Raw genomic sequence first — 13,277 nt, forward strand, 5'->3', positions numbered from 1 at the left:
CCAAACCCTCCCTCTCCTCCCAAACCCTCCCTCTCCTCCTCTTCCCCCACTCTCCTTCTCCCCACCCTCCTCCTCTCCCCTCCTCCTCCCCTCCCTCTCTCTCCACCTCCTCCCCTCCCCACCCTCTACCTCCCCTCTTCCCCACCCACCCCCATCTCCCCTCCTCCCCACCCTCCTCCTGTCCCTCTCCTGCGCCCACCCTCTCCAGCCCTTCCTTTCCTGTGCCCCACTCCTCCCTCTCTTCACCCCTCTCCCTCCCTCCCTGCCCCATCCCTATCCTTTCCATCTCCCCTCTCCACCCCTCCACCCTCCCCCCTCCCACTCCACCCCTCCCCTCCAGTGCCGGCAGTACTGACCCTCCCCTCCCATCTCCGCCACTCAGCGCAGCATCTCCCCGCCCTGCTCCTGGTTTGCGGGAAAGAGCCACCTCTCCCCAGTCCCACTCCGCATCTCCGGGCTGTCCATGTGGCTCCGGCAGACACAGGAGCCGGGGTGTCTCGCCTGCCGTCCGTCCGTTCGGAGCCCGCCGCCTCTCCACAAGCCCTCCGCCAACTCTCCCGCGCCGCCAGACCCCTCACCCCGCTCTGGGAACCTTTAATCGTGAACGCAGCGACCCTGTGGCAAGGATCCGCGCACCGGGACGAGGTGCCCACCTCCCCCGATACCCAGCATCAAGTGAGTACTTTTCCTCGTGTGCTGCCTGTTGGACCGACGGACGGTCAATGTGTTGAGGTCAGGTCAGGTCTGGTTTGAAGCCATTTGATCAGTTTGGGGCGAGCGTGTGTTTAATGTTGTGGACCGCAGTTTCCAGCTCACGCTCTTGAAACCAAACCAGCTTTATTGATTCTCGCACCAAAAGAAAATGAAACACGCCGGTCCTGGGGGGCGTTTCAACTGTGCAGAGACGCGCAAGGTTTGGGGAGCTCGAGGAGTTTGTTGTAATTTATAGAGGGGGAGGATATGAAGAACTTGGGGAGGGGGGTTAAATAAAAGCGGCGTGCAACTTGTCAGCCTGTGTTGTGGCCGAGCTTTTCCCCTTCCCCCCCCCCCCCCCCCCATCCCCGGACCGGCTTGGAATCAACCCTGCCGAGATGTGTACCCTTCCAACCACCCCCCACCCCAAGCCCAATCCTCTCCCCCCACCTCCATCAGCCCAACCGTCTCCCCCATCTCCAATCAGTTCACACGCGTCCTTAAGACCCTCTTGTTGCATAAGACTGCGGAGTTCTGGATGTGGGGTCCGCGGTGCCCTCGCTCCTTGCTTGGCTCCACCGAGGAGGGGTTCGGGGTTTTTTGGGGGTGGTGGTGGGATGGGGGGGTGTTTGCCCGGACGAAGTATCCAGCCGTGCGAGCCCAAGCCTTTTTGCGCCTTGGATACCCAACTCCGGCATTGGAATCAGCGTCAATTGCCCAGGGGTAGCGCATCCCGGTCTGAGCCCAGCCCCGCACTTGGTGTGAAATAACGAGTGGAGGGTTCCTTCCACCAATTCTCGGCTCATTCCGAGTCGGTTTTACTTCGGATCCACTGCAAAATAACTTGGGGGGGGGGCGGGGGTTCTCTCTCTCTCTCTCATTTTTGGTGGAAATTGAAACGAATTTCCTAAGTTGGTGGAGGGACTTGCACCTGTGTTTTGAAATCCCCCTTGAATCGTGTGCGCGCGCTGCCTTTTCCACAGCATCCTCGATGAATTTCCACCCACTGCTCCGAAACTGCTGATTTTTTGGGGTGGGGAAATATTCCGTTCGCTGTGCACGGAATGCGGCTGAGCTGTCATCGTGGCTGGGCGGACAGGCCTGCAATGGGCTCCGATCATCTCTCCCTCCCCCCCCCCCCCACCCATACTGACCGAAGACCCGGACACTGTGGAAAGTGGCGATTCTTCCACCCAACTCAACGCGTCCACCCTCACTCCAACCCCGCGCCCCCCTCTCCTCCAACTCACGCCCCCTCTCCTCCCACCCCGCGCCCCCCTCTCCTCCCACCCCGCGCCCCCCTCTCCTCCCACCCCGCGCCCCCTCTCTCCTCCCACCCCGCGCCCCCTCTCTCCTCCCACCCCGCGCCCCCCTCTCCTCCCACCCCGCGCCCCCCTCTCCTCCCACCCCGCGCCCCCCTCTCCTCCCACCCCGCGCCCCCTCTCCTCCCACCCCGCGCCCCCCTCTCCTCCCACCCCGCGCCCCCTCTCCTCCCACCCCGAGCCCCCTCTCCTCCGACCCCGCGCCCCCCTCTCCTCCACCCCGCGCCCCCCTCTCCTCCCACCCCGCGCCCCCCTCTCCTCCCACCCCGCGCCCCCCTCTCCTCCCACCCCGCGCCCCCCTCTCCTCCCACCCCGCGCCCCCCTCTCCTCCCACCCCGCGCCCCCTCTCTCCTCCCACCCCGCGCCCCCTCTCTCCTCCCACCCCGCGCCCCCTCTCCTCCCACCCCGCGCCCCCCTCTCCTCCCACCCCGCGCCCCCCCTCTCCTCCCACCCCGCGCCCCCCTCTCCTCCCACCCCGCGCCCCCCTCTCCTCCCACCCCGCGCCCCCTCTCCTCCCACCCGAGCCCCCTCTCCTCCGACCCCGCGCCCCCCTCTCCTCCCACCCCGCGCCCCCCTCTCCTCCCACCCCGCGCCCCCCTCTCCTCCCACCCGCGCCCCCCTCTCCTCCCACCCCGCGCCCCCCTCTCCTCCCACCCGCGCCCCCCTCTCCTCCCACCCCGCGCCCCCCTCTCCTCCCACCCCGCGCCCCCCTCTCCTCCCACCCCGCGCCCCCCTCTCCTCCCACCCCGCGCCCCCCTCTCCTCCCACCCCGCGCCCCCCTCTCCTCCCACCCCGCGCCCCCCTCTCCTCCCACCCCGCGCCCCCCTCTCCTCCCACCCGCGCCCCCCTCTCCTCCCACCCCGCGCCCCCCTCTCCTCCCACCCCGCGCCCCCCTCTCCTCCCACCCCGATCCCCCCTCTCCTCCCACCCCGCGCCCCCTCTCCTCCCACCCCGATCCCCCTCTCCTCCCACCCCGCGCCCCCCTCTCCTCCGACCCCGCGCCCCCCTCTCCTCCGACCCCGAGCCCCTCTCCTCCGACCCCGCGCCCCCTCTCCTCCGACCCCGCGCCCCCCTCTCCTCCGACCCCGCGCCCCCCTCTCCTCCGACCCGCGCCCCCTCTCCTCCGACCCCGCGCCCCTCTCCTCCGACCCCGAGCCCCCTCTCCTCCCACCCCGAGCCCCCTCTCCTCCCACCCCGCGCCCCCCTCTCCTCCACCCGCGCCCCCCTCTCTCCTCCCACCCCGCGCCCCCCTCTCCTCCACCCCGCGCCCCCCTCTCCTCCGCATGAACCGACCGCTTCTCTCCAGCCTTCCGCAAATTGTTTTATCTTTCGTTGATGTGAAGCTTCCCACATTGTAAATATTCGCCGTGGCGATCGGTGGGAAGTGGGGGTGGAACGTGTTGTCTGCACTCAGACTTTGCTCGGACCCAATCAAAACAACTTTCCTGTTGGGAAATGCCCAGACACTTGGCAGAATTGTGTTTCCAACTGCCATCTGAAAGCCTGGGAGAGGGCAGGTGCAAAACGACACGCCAAAGTTTTGTGAGTTTGGGCAATTGAAGGCTGGGGGCATGGGTGATGAGGCAGCTCAGATTAGGGATATGACCAGCTATGTGGACGGCTGAGGAATAGGTTCACTAGGACAGGAAGGGAGGGCTTGAATTATAAGGAGAGAATGGGATAAGCTGGGACTTTTCTCCCTGGAGAGTAGTCTGCTAAGGGGAGAGGTTTATAAAATGAATCAGGGATATAGATAAAGTCTTTTTTTCTCAGGCAGGGGTAATCTAAAGCAGAATGACATCGATTAGTGGTAGGAGGGAAAGGTTTGAAAGGTGCCCGAGGGACACCTTCTTCATCGGAGGGTGGTGGGTGCACGCTGCCAGAGGAAGGGGTAGCGGAGGATGCAATTGGTCTCAACCTTTTTCTTTCCACTCACATAGCACCTTAAGTTTTCCCTATGCCATCAGTGCTCTGTGATTAGTAAGGGATTGCTTAAGGTGGGAAGGGAAGTTTGAGGATTACTGCATCAGACCCAATTGTTACTGAAATATTTTGCTTGAGAAAAATTGTAATTGGCCCCATTTCCTTTGGAGATTTGAAACCGTGCACATAACGAGTCAATTAGGGATGATTAAAACAGTGGTTTTCAAACTTTTTCTTTCCACCCACCTTAAGCAATCCCTTACTAATTCCCTTACCGATGGCATAGGGAATACTTGTGGGATGTGAGTGGAAAGAAAAAGATTGAGGACCACTGATTGAAATTGTCATGGATAGGAAAGGACAAGGGCTAAATGCAGGCCTATGGGCCTTGTAGGCAGGGGTGTGGTGCTGCCGGACCTCACTGGAACACCACTCCTGGCTCCTCGGGGCTGTTCCAGCACTTCCTGGTCGCTGTTTTTGTTGAGCTCTGGCACCTAAAAAATTAGCACTGCCCCCCTGCTTGTTGGTCAGCATGGACATTGGCGGCTGAAGGGCCTGAACCGTGCTATCATGCTCTCTATTAACAAGGAGCTTGCAGCAGGGTGAGTGGGATGCAGGTGGAGCAGAGTCCTATTTCCACAGGGTGAAACGTGGACTGCGGGTCAGAAGAACTGGAGGTGTAGGTGAAGATTTCAAAAAAGACTGAGTGAAGATGGGATCCACTCACGGATAGGAAGGTGGGAGTGTTAGCCTTGGTGTTGACAGAGAAACAAGGTAAGTAACAGCCTTGATCTGTTGCTTGGTGTGAAGGACTGACAGGGTAAATTAAGGTGACAGCAGTTTGGAAGCAATGCCTTCGCATGTTCCAGTATTCAATTTGGGGAAATATTTGCTCCCTCTGGATGAACTGTCGGGCAACCTTGATGACTGACAATTGGAGGATTTGTAAGAGATGAAAGTATGACTTGCAATCAGGGAATGGTAGTTTGTGGATATTGAGAGGAAGCTGAGAGCATTGAGCTCGCAGAATAACAAACATCATACAAGATTGTATACAGGGCCTTTTATTCTCAGGATATCATTCCTTGTCTTCTGGACCCGCAGATAATTGTCCAAGCCGAGAAGATAGAGCCATGCAGCATAGAACAGGCCCTTCGAATCAACTCGTCCATGACGACCAACTTTGTATTCTGGGTTAGCCCCATTTGCCTGCATTTGGTCTATTTCCTTCTAAACCTAAATGTCTTTTGAAATTATGTCTGTTTCCTCTGGCAGTTTGTTCGAGATAAAGACGTGTGAAAAGGATGCCCCTCAGATTCCACTTAAATTTCTCTCCTCTGACCTTAAGCTAGTCCTAGAATCACCTGCCTTGGGAAATAGGCTGTGAGTGTTCTCTTTCTCCATACCCTTGGTGATTTTAAAAACCTATAAGCTCATCCCTCGGTCTCCTGAAGAATAAAACCCAGCCTATCCAACCTCCCTGTAATTCGAGCCTAAACGTAGAGAGGCCAGGTTTAAAACCTCCAGGATTACATTTTGAATTAGTTTTGCAATGATTACACAGACCTGATCAACTAATTGGATGATGGAGGTACAGAATAATGTTGTCGAGTATGTCACCGTCTACGGTCACGGCAGGGAGGATGGGGAACGATTGTGTACCTCTGTTACACTCATAGGAAAACGTTAATTACTTTCTCATACTGTGAGCCCATACCTGATTTCTTCAGTTGCGGTCTCTGAGATTATAGGAAGCATTTAGGTCTTGATTTGCAGTTCCTTATCGTTTCGTCAATGCGTTTGTCAGCTGAAGTGTGAATCAGATCAATAAACTCAACATTTCACATCACACAATAAGCCCCAATAATGCTGCGGTTTAATTCACATTTTTTAAAAGATGCCTTATTCTGAGTACATGTTCAGTGCTTGGTAAGTTTTTAATTTTCTTCGGTGGCATCTTTCGAGATTGAACTCCACACCCCCCCCCCCCCCCACCCCATGCAATTTTGACTAGAATTGGTTGCACAATTACAATTTGTATCTACCTACTTTTACATTGGGCAACAAAACCCCTGTCCAATATCTCAAGCACAATTTGAAAAATGCCCCATTGCTGGTTCCGAACATATTTGGATGGCTTCTATTAACGGTAACAGGTTAGGAGGTAATTATTTTATAATGACCTATATAGCAGTCAGGGCTACTAAGACAGGGTGGCCCATTTAATTAAACAAATGGAAAATTATTCATATATAAAGAAAAGTTACTAATTTGGTCTTGTGCGAGCATATTACCCTTGTGGAGTGATACCTGGCTCATTTCTGAAAATTACAAAGAGCATCAAGTGTATTATTCATTGGGACTGGACATGGTGCAACCAGATGAAACAGTGTTTCCCCAGCCCAGAGTGCAAACACATGCACAATGCAATATCACATATTTCATGAAGATATAAAGTAAAAATATATAAATATTTTGGAATGATCTCACAGCCTGCAAGATGTAGCTATTTCCCAGCTTGGGAGTCCTGATTTTGATGCTCTTGAACATTGCAGCCCAGTGCAGGCCCTTCAGCCCACAATGTTGTGCTGGCCTAATTTTTTCCAACCTCACACCCATAGCCCTCTATTTTTCTCACATCTATGCGTATCTAAGAGTCTTTTGAAGGTCCCTATTGGGACCACGCCACCAGACCCAGCAATGCATTCAAGGCACCCGCCACTCTGTGTGTTTAAAACAAAAACTTAATTCTGTGTGGCTTTCTGCTTTTAATTTTCTGTATCGAACAAAAAAAGTAATCAAAGCGTTAACCGCCTAATTTGCAGGCAGACAAGCAGAAAGCATTGTTGGTCTCCAATGAATGTGATTTGCAAAAGCCCGGTGAAGTGCATTTTGAACAATGTTGGCTTGGTTGGGGCAAGTCGTACTCACCGTTATTTACCAGCTAAGGGATTAATTCCTGCTGCCTAATTCTAAAAAGGAGGCAGGAAAGGGAAAATGGTATTGAGCAGAACAAGACTAAGACTATTTTCTTTGTGGCTGTCAGTGCTTTGTTTCCACAAAGAAAAGAACAAATGTTTTGAGAGGAATTTTTTAAAAAAGTCTTTCACGCAGCACCCTCAAGATTTTAATTGAGAATAATGTTGTCGAGAGACTTGTTCTCCACAATGTTTCTGCTGTAAATAATAATTGACAGCCACAAATTCTAGCCTTTTAAAGGTTAACTGCTGGTGGTCGATAGGGAATTGTGAGTAATTTTGGAGTTGGGGAACAGATGACAATGTCGGAGGCAGTGCAAGAATTCCTCCTCTTTGGGTGGAAGCATTCTTCTCTTCGGTACCTCTACACAATGCGACAGACTGAATTGCATAAGAACTGTTGCCAACCTTTGTCAGTGCTCCCCACCACCAAGAGCTTGAGCTCTTTCTAACAAGTTCCCCAGTTGGAATCTGGAACTCGCTATGGGATAAACTTCCAACTGTGAATTAACTGCCCATGTGAAACAGTTTATGGAGAAAACAGTCACTTTAAGAACCAATCTTTTAAGTTGCATTTTATGCAGCACATTTGAGCTGACCATCCCTCGTGCAAAAACCCTGCGTGTTCCCCATCTCTTGTGGTCAAATGCTGACCAGAGGGTAGAGGAAGTATTGGGTGGGTTAATTAAACAGAGCTGAGATGGATTGACGAATATAGAGTTCGAATTCAACATAAATTATATGAGATGATGACTTACAACTTAATTTCTTGTTCAGAAATAATTGTGGCAGGAACCCTGCTGTGTTTTTTTTGTATCATTACTGATAAGCATTTAAAGTCCCCCCCTGCCCCCCAATATGCAGAGCTTAAAAGTCACGATTCTATTTCTTGTTGATTGTTTAGTGGATGGTATCATCATCAGTTTTGTACCTGGATAAAATAAAGATAGTGGAGGACTGGAGAGTTTTTTTTTTCAGGAATGTAGGACACCATCATTTTGCTTCATGCACCACTTAGTGGTGGATTGTACTTTTGGCAAAATCTGTGACAATTTCCGTGAAGAATCCAATAATATTTGAGAAGGAGAATGATGTATTGTTTTTGATCATATTGCTTAACTAGAAATATAAGCCTCAATGCCAACAAACCTCCAATTCCTGCAAGTAGAGATCAATAACTTTCATCTTATTCTTAAGAGAAATGATTCACTGTGTGGTCAGAATAACTTGCTTCTGAAATTGCAACACTCCCTCATCCAGTACTGCACTAGTTCACCAGTGTAAGCTCTGAAATGGAACTTGATTTCAGATTTATTGTCAGAGTACATACATGACATCACATACAACCCTGAGATTCTTTATTCCCTGCAGGCGAGGCAGAATTACCACTTATTGGTAGTGTAAAAAAATTGTACACAGCGTATACATGTAAACAAAGAGCTGTAAACAGATACGAATGTAAACAAACTGCAATACAGAGAGAATTTTAAAAAATCAATAAAGTGCACATGTAAAAGTCCTTAAATGAGTTTGTTGTTGAGGAGCCTGATGGTGGAGGGGTAGCAGCTGTTCCTGAACCTGGTGGTGTGAGTCTTGTCACACCTATACCTCTTTTCTGAAGGCAGCAGCGAGCACAGAGCATGCACTAGGTGATGTAGATCCTTGATGATTGCTACTGCTCTCCGATGGCAGTGTTCAATGTAGATATTCTCAATGTTGCAGAGGATTTTGCCTGTGACATCCTAGGCTGCACCCACTACCTTTTGAAGGGCTTTACCCTTAGGACCTACGGCTCCTAGAACGCTTCCACCAGCGTTGTCTCCGCTCCATCCTCAACATTCATTGGAGCGACTTCATCCCTAACATCGAAGTACTCGAGATGGCAGAGGCCGACAGCATCGAATCCACGCTGTTGAAGATCCAACTGCGCTGGGTAGGTCACATCTCCAGAAAGGAGGACCATCGCCTCCCCAAGATCGTGTTATATGGCGAGCTCTCCACTGGCCATCGTGTCAGAGGTGCACCAAAGAAGAGGTACAAGGACTGCCTAAAGAAATCTCTTGGTGCCTGCCACATTGACCACCACCAGTGGGCTGATATCGCCTCAAACCGTGCATCTTGGCGCCACACAGTTCGGCGGGCAGCAACCTCCTTTGAAGAAGACCGCAGAGCCCGCCTCACTGACAAAAGACAAAGGAGGAAAAACCCAACACCAAACCCCAACCCACCAATTTTCCCCTGCAACCACTGCAACCGTGTCTGCCTGTCCCGCATCGGACTTGTCAGCCACAAACGAGCCTGCAGCTGACGTGGACATTTATCCCCTCCATAAATCTTCGTCCACGAAGCCAAGCCAAAGATTTAACAGAGCATCAAGTGAACCTTACTGACACAACAGATTAATAAAAGGACGGGCATATCTACTTCTCCATAGCATGTTAAATTAAAAGAGGAACAATGCACAAGTCTACACTATCATTAAATAAATTCCTGCAAAGAATTCTGAGTGTTTCTCTTTGTCAGAGTTCTTCGCAAGAATAGAATTTATAATAAAAAAAGCATTGTTCGTCTTTCAGTTTTCCACGCTATAAATTACAATGGAGAATGAGCGGAATAAGATTAGAAATATTTTTTGTTTGAATGATAACTGCAGACGAAATTGTCACACAATCAATTGCCAGTAAACCAGCCACTGCTAAGGAGGTGTATGAGGATGGCAGATATCTTAATTACTCTACTGCTATTTTGACGTCAGACAGTAACTTTTCTTCAGTTCCCCGAATGCAAATAATCATCCAACAATAAGTACATTATTCATAATGTTGAACGCAGTGGTTCTCAACCACTCACATACCACTTTAAGTAATCCCTATGCCATCAGTGCTCTGTGATTAGTAAAGGATTCCTTAAGGTGGGGTGTGAGCGGGAAGGGAAGGTTAAGAATCGCTGCTCTCATCCCAATTGTTATTGAAATATTTTGCTTGAGAAAAATTGTCATTGGCCCATTTCCTTTGGAGATATGAAACCGTGTACAAAACATGTCAATTAGGTACAATTAAAACAGTGGTTTTCAAACTTTTCTTCCCATTCACATCCACCTTAAGGAATCCCTTACTAATCACAGAGCACTTATGGCATAGGGAATACTTAAAGTGGGATGTGAGTTGAAAAAAAAAAGGTTGAGAACCACCTGGTTAGTGATTACTTGAGCTTACAGCAAAACCTTTCAGTAGCATTTGCACAGACCCACTGGTAGCAACCTTAACTGTGTGTCAGTAGTTTGGGTTCACCTTCTGCAAGTGAGCCTCAAAGCCTGGTGCTCCAATGTTGAGAGGGGTTGGCTTACATGTATTCCTAGATCTGCGTTTTTCTGCTAGGAGAGGAAGGAGTGACCTGCTGTATTTCCTACATTGCAATAATGACATATTTGCAAATTTGATGATATGGTTAGGTAACTAGAGAAGTCTGAAGAAATATGGGTTCAACACGCACCACTGCAGCTGGAGAAATTAGATTCCGATAATGAAATGAAATCTGGAATAAAACATCAGAAACTGTTGTAAAATCCACCGAGAAGGAAATCTATGTGTCCTGATCCCAAACCCGCCACTGGTTAAGATTTTTAACTCTCTTCTCAAATAATCTAGCAAATGAATTATGTTCAAAGGATAACTGGGTAATTAATTTAAAAAAAATACTTTATTAGCTATCCTGTAACACGCTTTGAGACATCCCCAATTGACGAAGGATGTTATATAAATTATTAATTTTTCTTTTTTTCTAAATTTTATGTAAAATAACATTTTGTAAACTTGATCTAACTATGGAAAGTCAGGAAATGTATCACAGAAAGGATTGTATTCATCAGTAACAATCACAGATCAATGAGTGAAGTACATTGAGGAGTCTCGTACATCTTTATTTCTAACTAAGCAATATAATTTATAAAGTATCCTTTCACATATTTAGATACAACTCCAAGCAATCTGATTGTAATAAGATTATTTTCTGTCATTTGAAACACTTCAGATTTATTGTCAGAGTACCTACCTGACATCACATACAACCCTGAGATTCTTTTTCCTGCAAGCGAGGCAGAATTACCATTTATTGGCAGTTCAAAAAAAACACTGGCTCAACGTACACAAATAAAGAAATGTAAACAAACTGTGCAATACAGATTTTTTAAAAATCAATAAAGTGCACAAGTAAGAGTCCTTAAATGAGTCCCTGATTGAGTTTGCCGTTGAGGAGTCTAAAGATGGAGGGGTAGCCGCTGTTCCTGAACCTGGTGGTGCGAGTCTTGTGGCATCTAGACTTCTTTCCTGATTGTAGCAGCGAGAACAGAGCATGTGGTGGATGGTGTGGATCCTTGATGATTGCTCTCTGACAGCAGCATTACCTAAAGATGTTCTCAATAGTGGGGAGGGTTTTCCCTGTGATGTCCTGGGCTGTGTCCACTACCTTTTGGAGGGCTTTATGTTCAGGGGTATTGGTGTCCCCATAGCAGTCCATAAAGCAGCCAGTCAGCACACTTTCCACCACACTTCTGTAGAAATTTGCCAGGGTTTCTGGTATCATACCAAACCTCCGCAAACTCCTGAGGAAGTCGAGGTGCTGACGTGTTTTCTTCATGATGCCATTTGTGTGTTGGGTCCAGGAATGACGCTCCAAGATAATAACTCCTAACAACTTAAATGTCCTCACCCTCTCTACCTTTGATCCCCCAATGATTACTGGATTCTATACCTCTCGTTTTCCCTTCCTGAAGTCGGCAATCAATCAGTTCCTTTGTTTTGGTGACATTGAGTGTGAGGTTGTTATTGATGCATGATTCAGCCAAGTGTTCAATCTCCCTCCTGTATGCTGATTCATCATCTCTTTTCATGCAACCCAATACAGTGGTATCCTCAGCAAACTTGTAGATGGTGTTGCTGTCGTACTGAGCCACACAGTCATAGGTGTAAAGTGAGTAGAGCAGGGGGCTAAGAATGCAGGCCTGTAGTGCTCCAGTACTGATGGAGATTGTAGAGATATTCTTACCAATCCTCACTGATTGTGGTCTGGAGGTGAGGAAATCCATGATCCAATTACACAGTGGGGTGTTGAAGCCCACGTCCAGGAGTTTGCTGATCAGTTGGTGTTAAATGCCAAACTGTAGTCGATATATGCATCTTCACTGTCCAAGTGTTCCAGGGCTTTGTAACAAGCCATTGAGATGACATCGGCTGTTGACCTGTTGCTACGATAGGCGAGTTAGAATGTATCTATGTCACCGCTCAGACAGGAGCTGATATGTTTCAACACCAACCTTTCAAAACACTTCTTCACTGTTGATGTGAGTGCCACAATTATTGAGAAGCTGAATTTGTTCTTTTAAATTAGAAATTTCTGCTGTGGAAAAAGAAGTTTCCGACTATCAATGCCTTTCATAACTTGAATACCTTAAGGCAGGTTACTACGCTCTTCTTGGGCTCCAGTGCCTGTTTGAAACAGGTGGGTGCCACACCCTTCTGGAGTGAAATGATGAAGATATCCGTGAATACATTGGCAAGTTGGTCAAGCACACACTCAGTTGGGTATTCCATCCAGACCGGAAGCTTTTCCCGGATACACTCTTCTGAAAGCACCCCGCATGTCTAGGTTACGAAAAGGAGAGGATCATTAGGAGGTCATGGGAGGGCACAGTGGTGGCTCATCTTTATTCCTATGGTCAAATCAGGCATAGAAGGTATCGAGTTCATCTGAGGATTTGTAGTCGCCTACTGCACTGAATTTGGTCATGTCATTTAGACCTTACCAACAACTGTTGGCTGCCCTTCATTGTTTCCATTTTTGTCCGGAAACTCAATTTGACTCAGGAGATTGCTTTCCGAAGGTTCAAGCTAAAGCAGTGTGTAGAGACTCAATAGAACTCTTTCAAAGTTGGGCAGCACAGATATAATCCCTTTGGCCACCCTCTCCATGCACACCATCAGTCACCTGTTGATACTCAGAAGTAAAATACGGAAATCTGTAGACACAGTGGTTGAAGTAAAATCACAGTGCTGGAGAAACTCAGCAGGTCAAACAGTGTCCTTTATGTAGCAAAGGTAAAAATACAGAACTAACGCTTTGCCCCATCCCTCTGTCTTCTTTCCTCCAGCTCTCCACCCCCTTCCCTCTCCAGTCACGGAACCATCCCCCTCTCCCCCTTCTTGCTGCTGTTCCCGCCGTCCCTTATCCACTATTACTTCCTGCCTGTGGGATGGTGCTCCTCCCCCTGCCCCTTCCCCCACATCCACCATTTTGTTCGGGCGCCTGTCTACATTTTTCTCATAACTTGATGAAGGGCTCAAGCCTGAAACATTGATTATGGATC

General features: G+C 49.3%; 1 protein-coding gene across 1 annotated transcript in view; it reads left to right on the forward strand.

Annotated features, from left to right (window-relative positions):
• Window positions 1-417: 417 nt before the first annotated feature.
• camkva (CaM kinase-like vesicle-associated a) overlaps window positions 418-13,277 on the forward strand; it is a 174,971-nt gene continuing 162,111 nt past the window's right edge. Inside the window, exon 1 of the mRNA XM_069936246.1 lies at window positions 418-675. The gene's annotated coding sequence lies outside the window, so the exon portion shown is untranslated. The remainder of the gene's footprint in view (window positions 676-13,277) is intronic.

The sequence above is a fragment of the Narcine bancroftii genome, chromosome 5 (assembly GCF_036971445.1).
Source record: "Narcine bancroftii isolate sNarBan1 chromosome 5, sNarBan1.hap1, whole genome shotgun sequence".
Classification (NCBI taxonomy): domain Eukaryota; kingdom Metazoa; phylum Chordata; class Chondrichthyes; order Torpediniformes; family Narcinidae; genus Narcine; species Narcine bancroftii.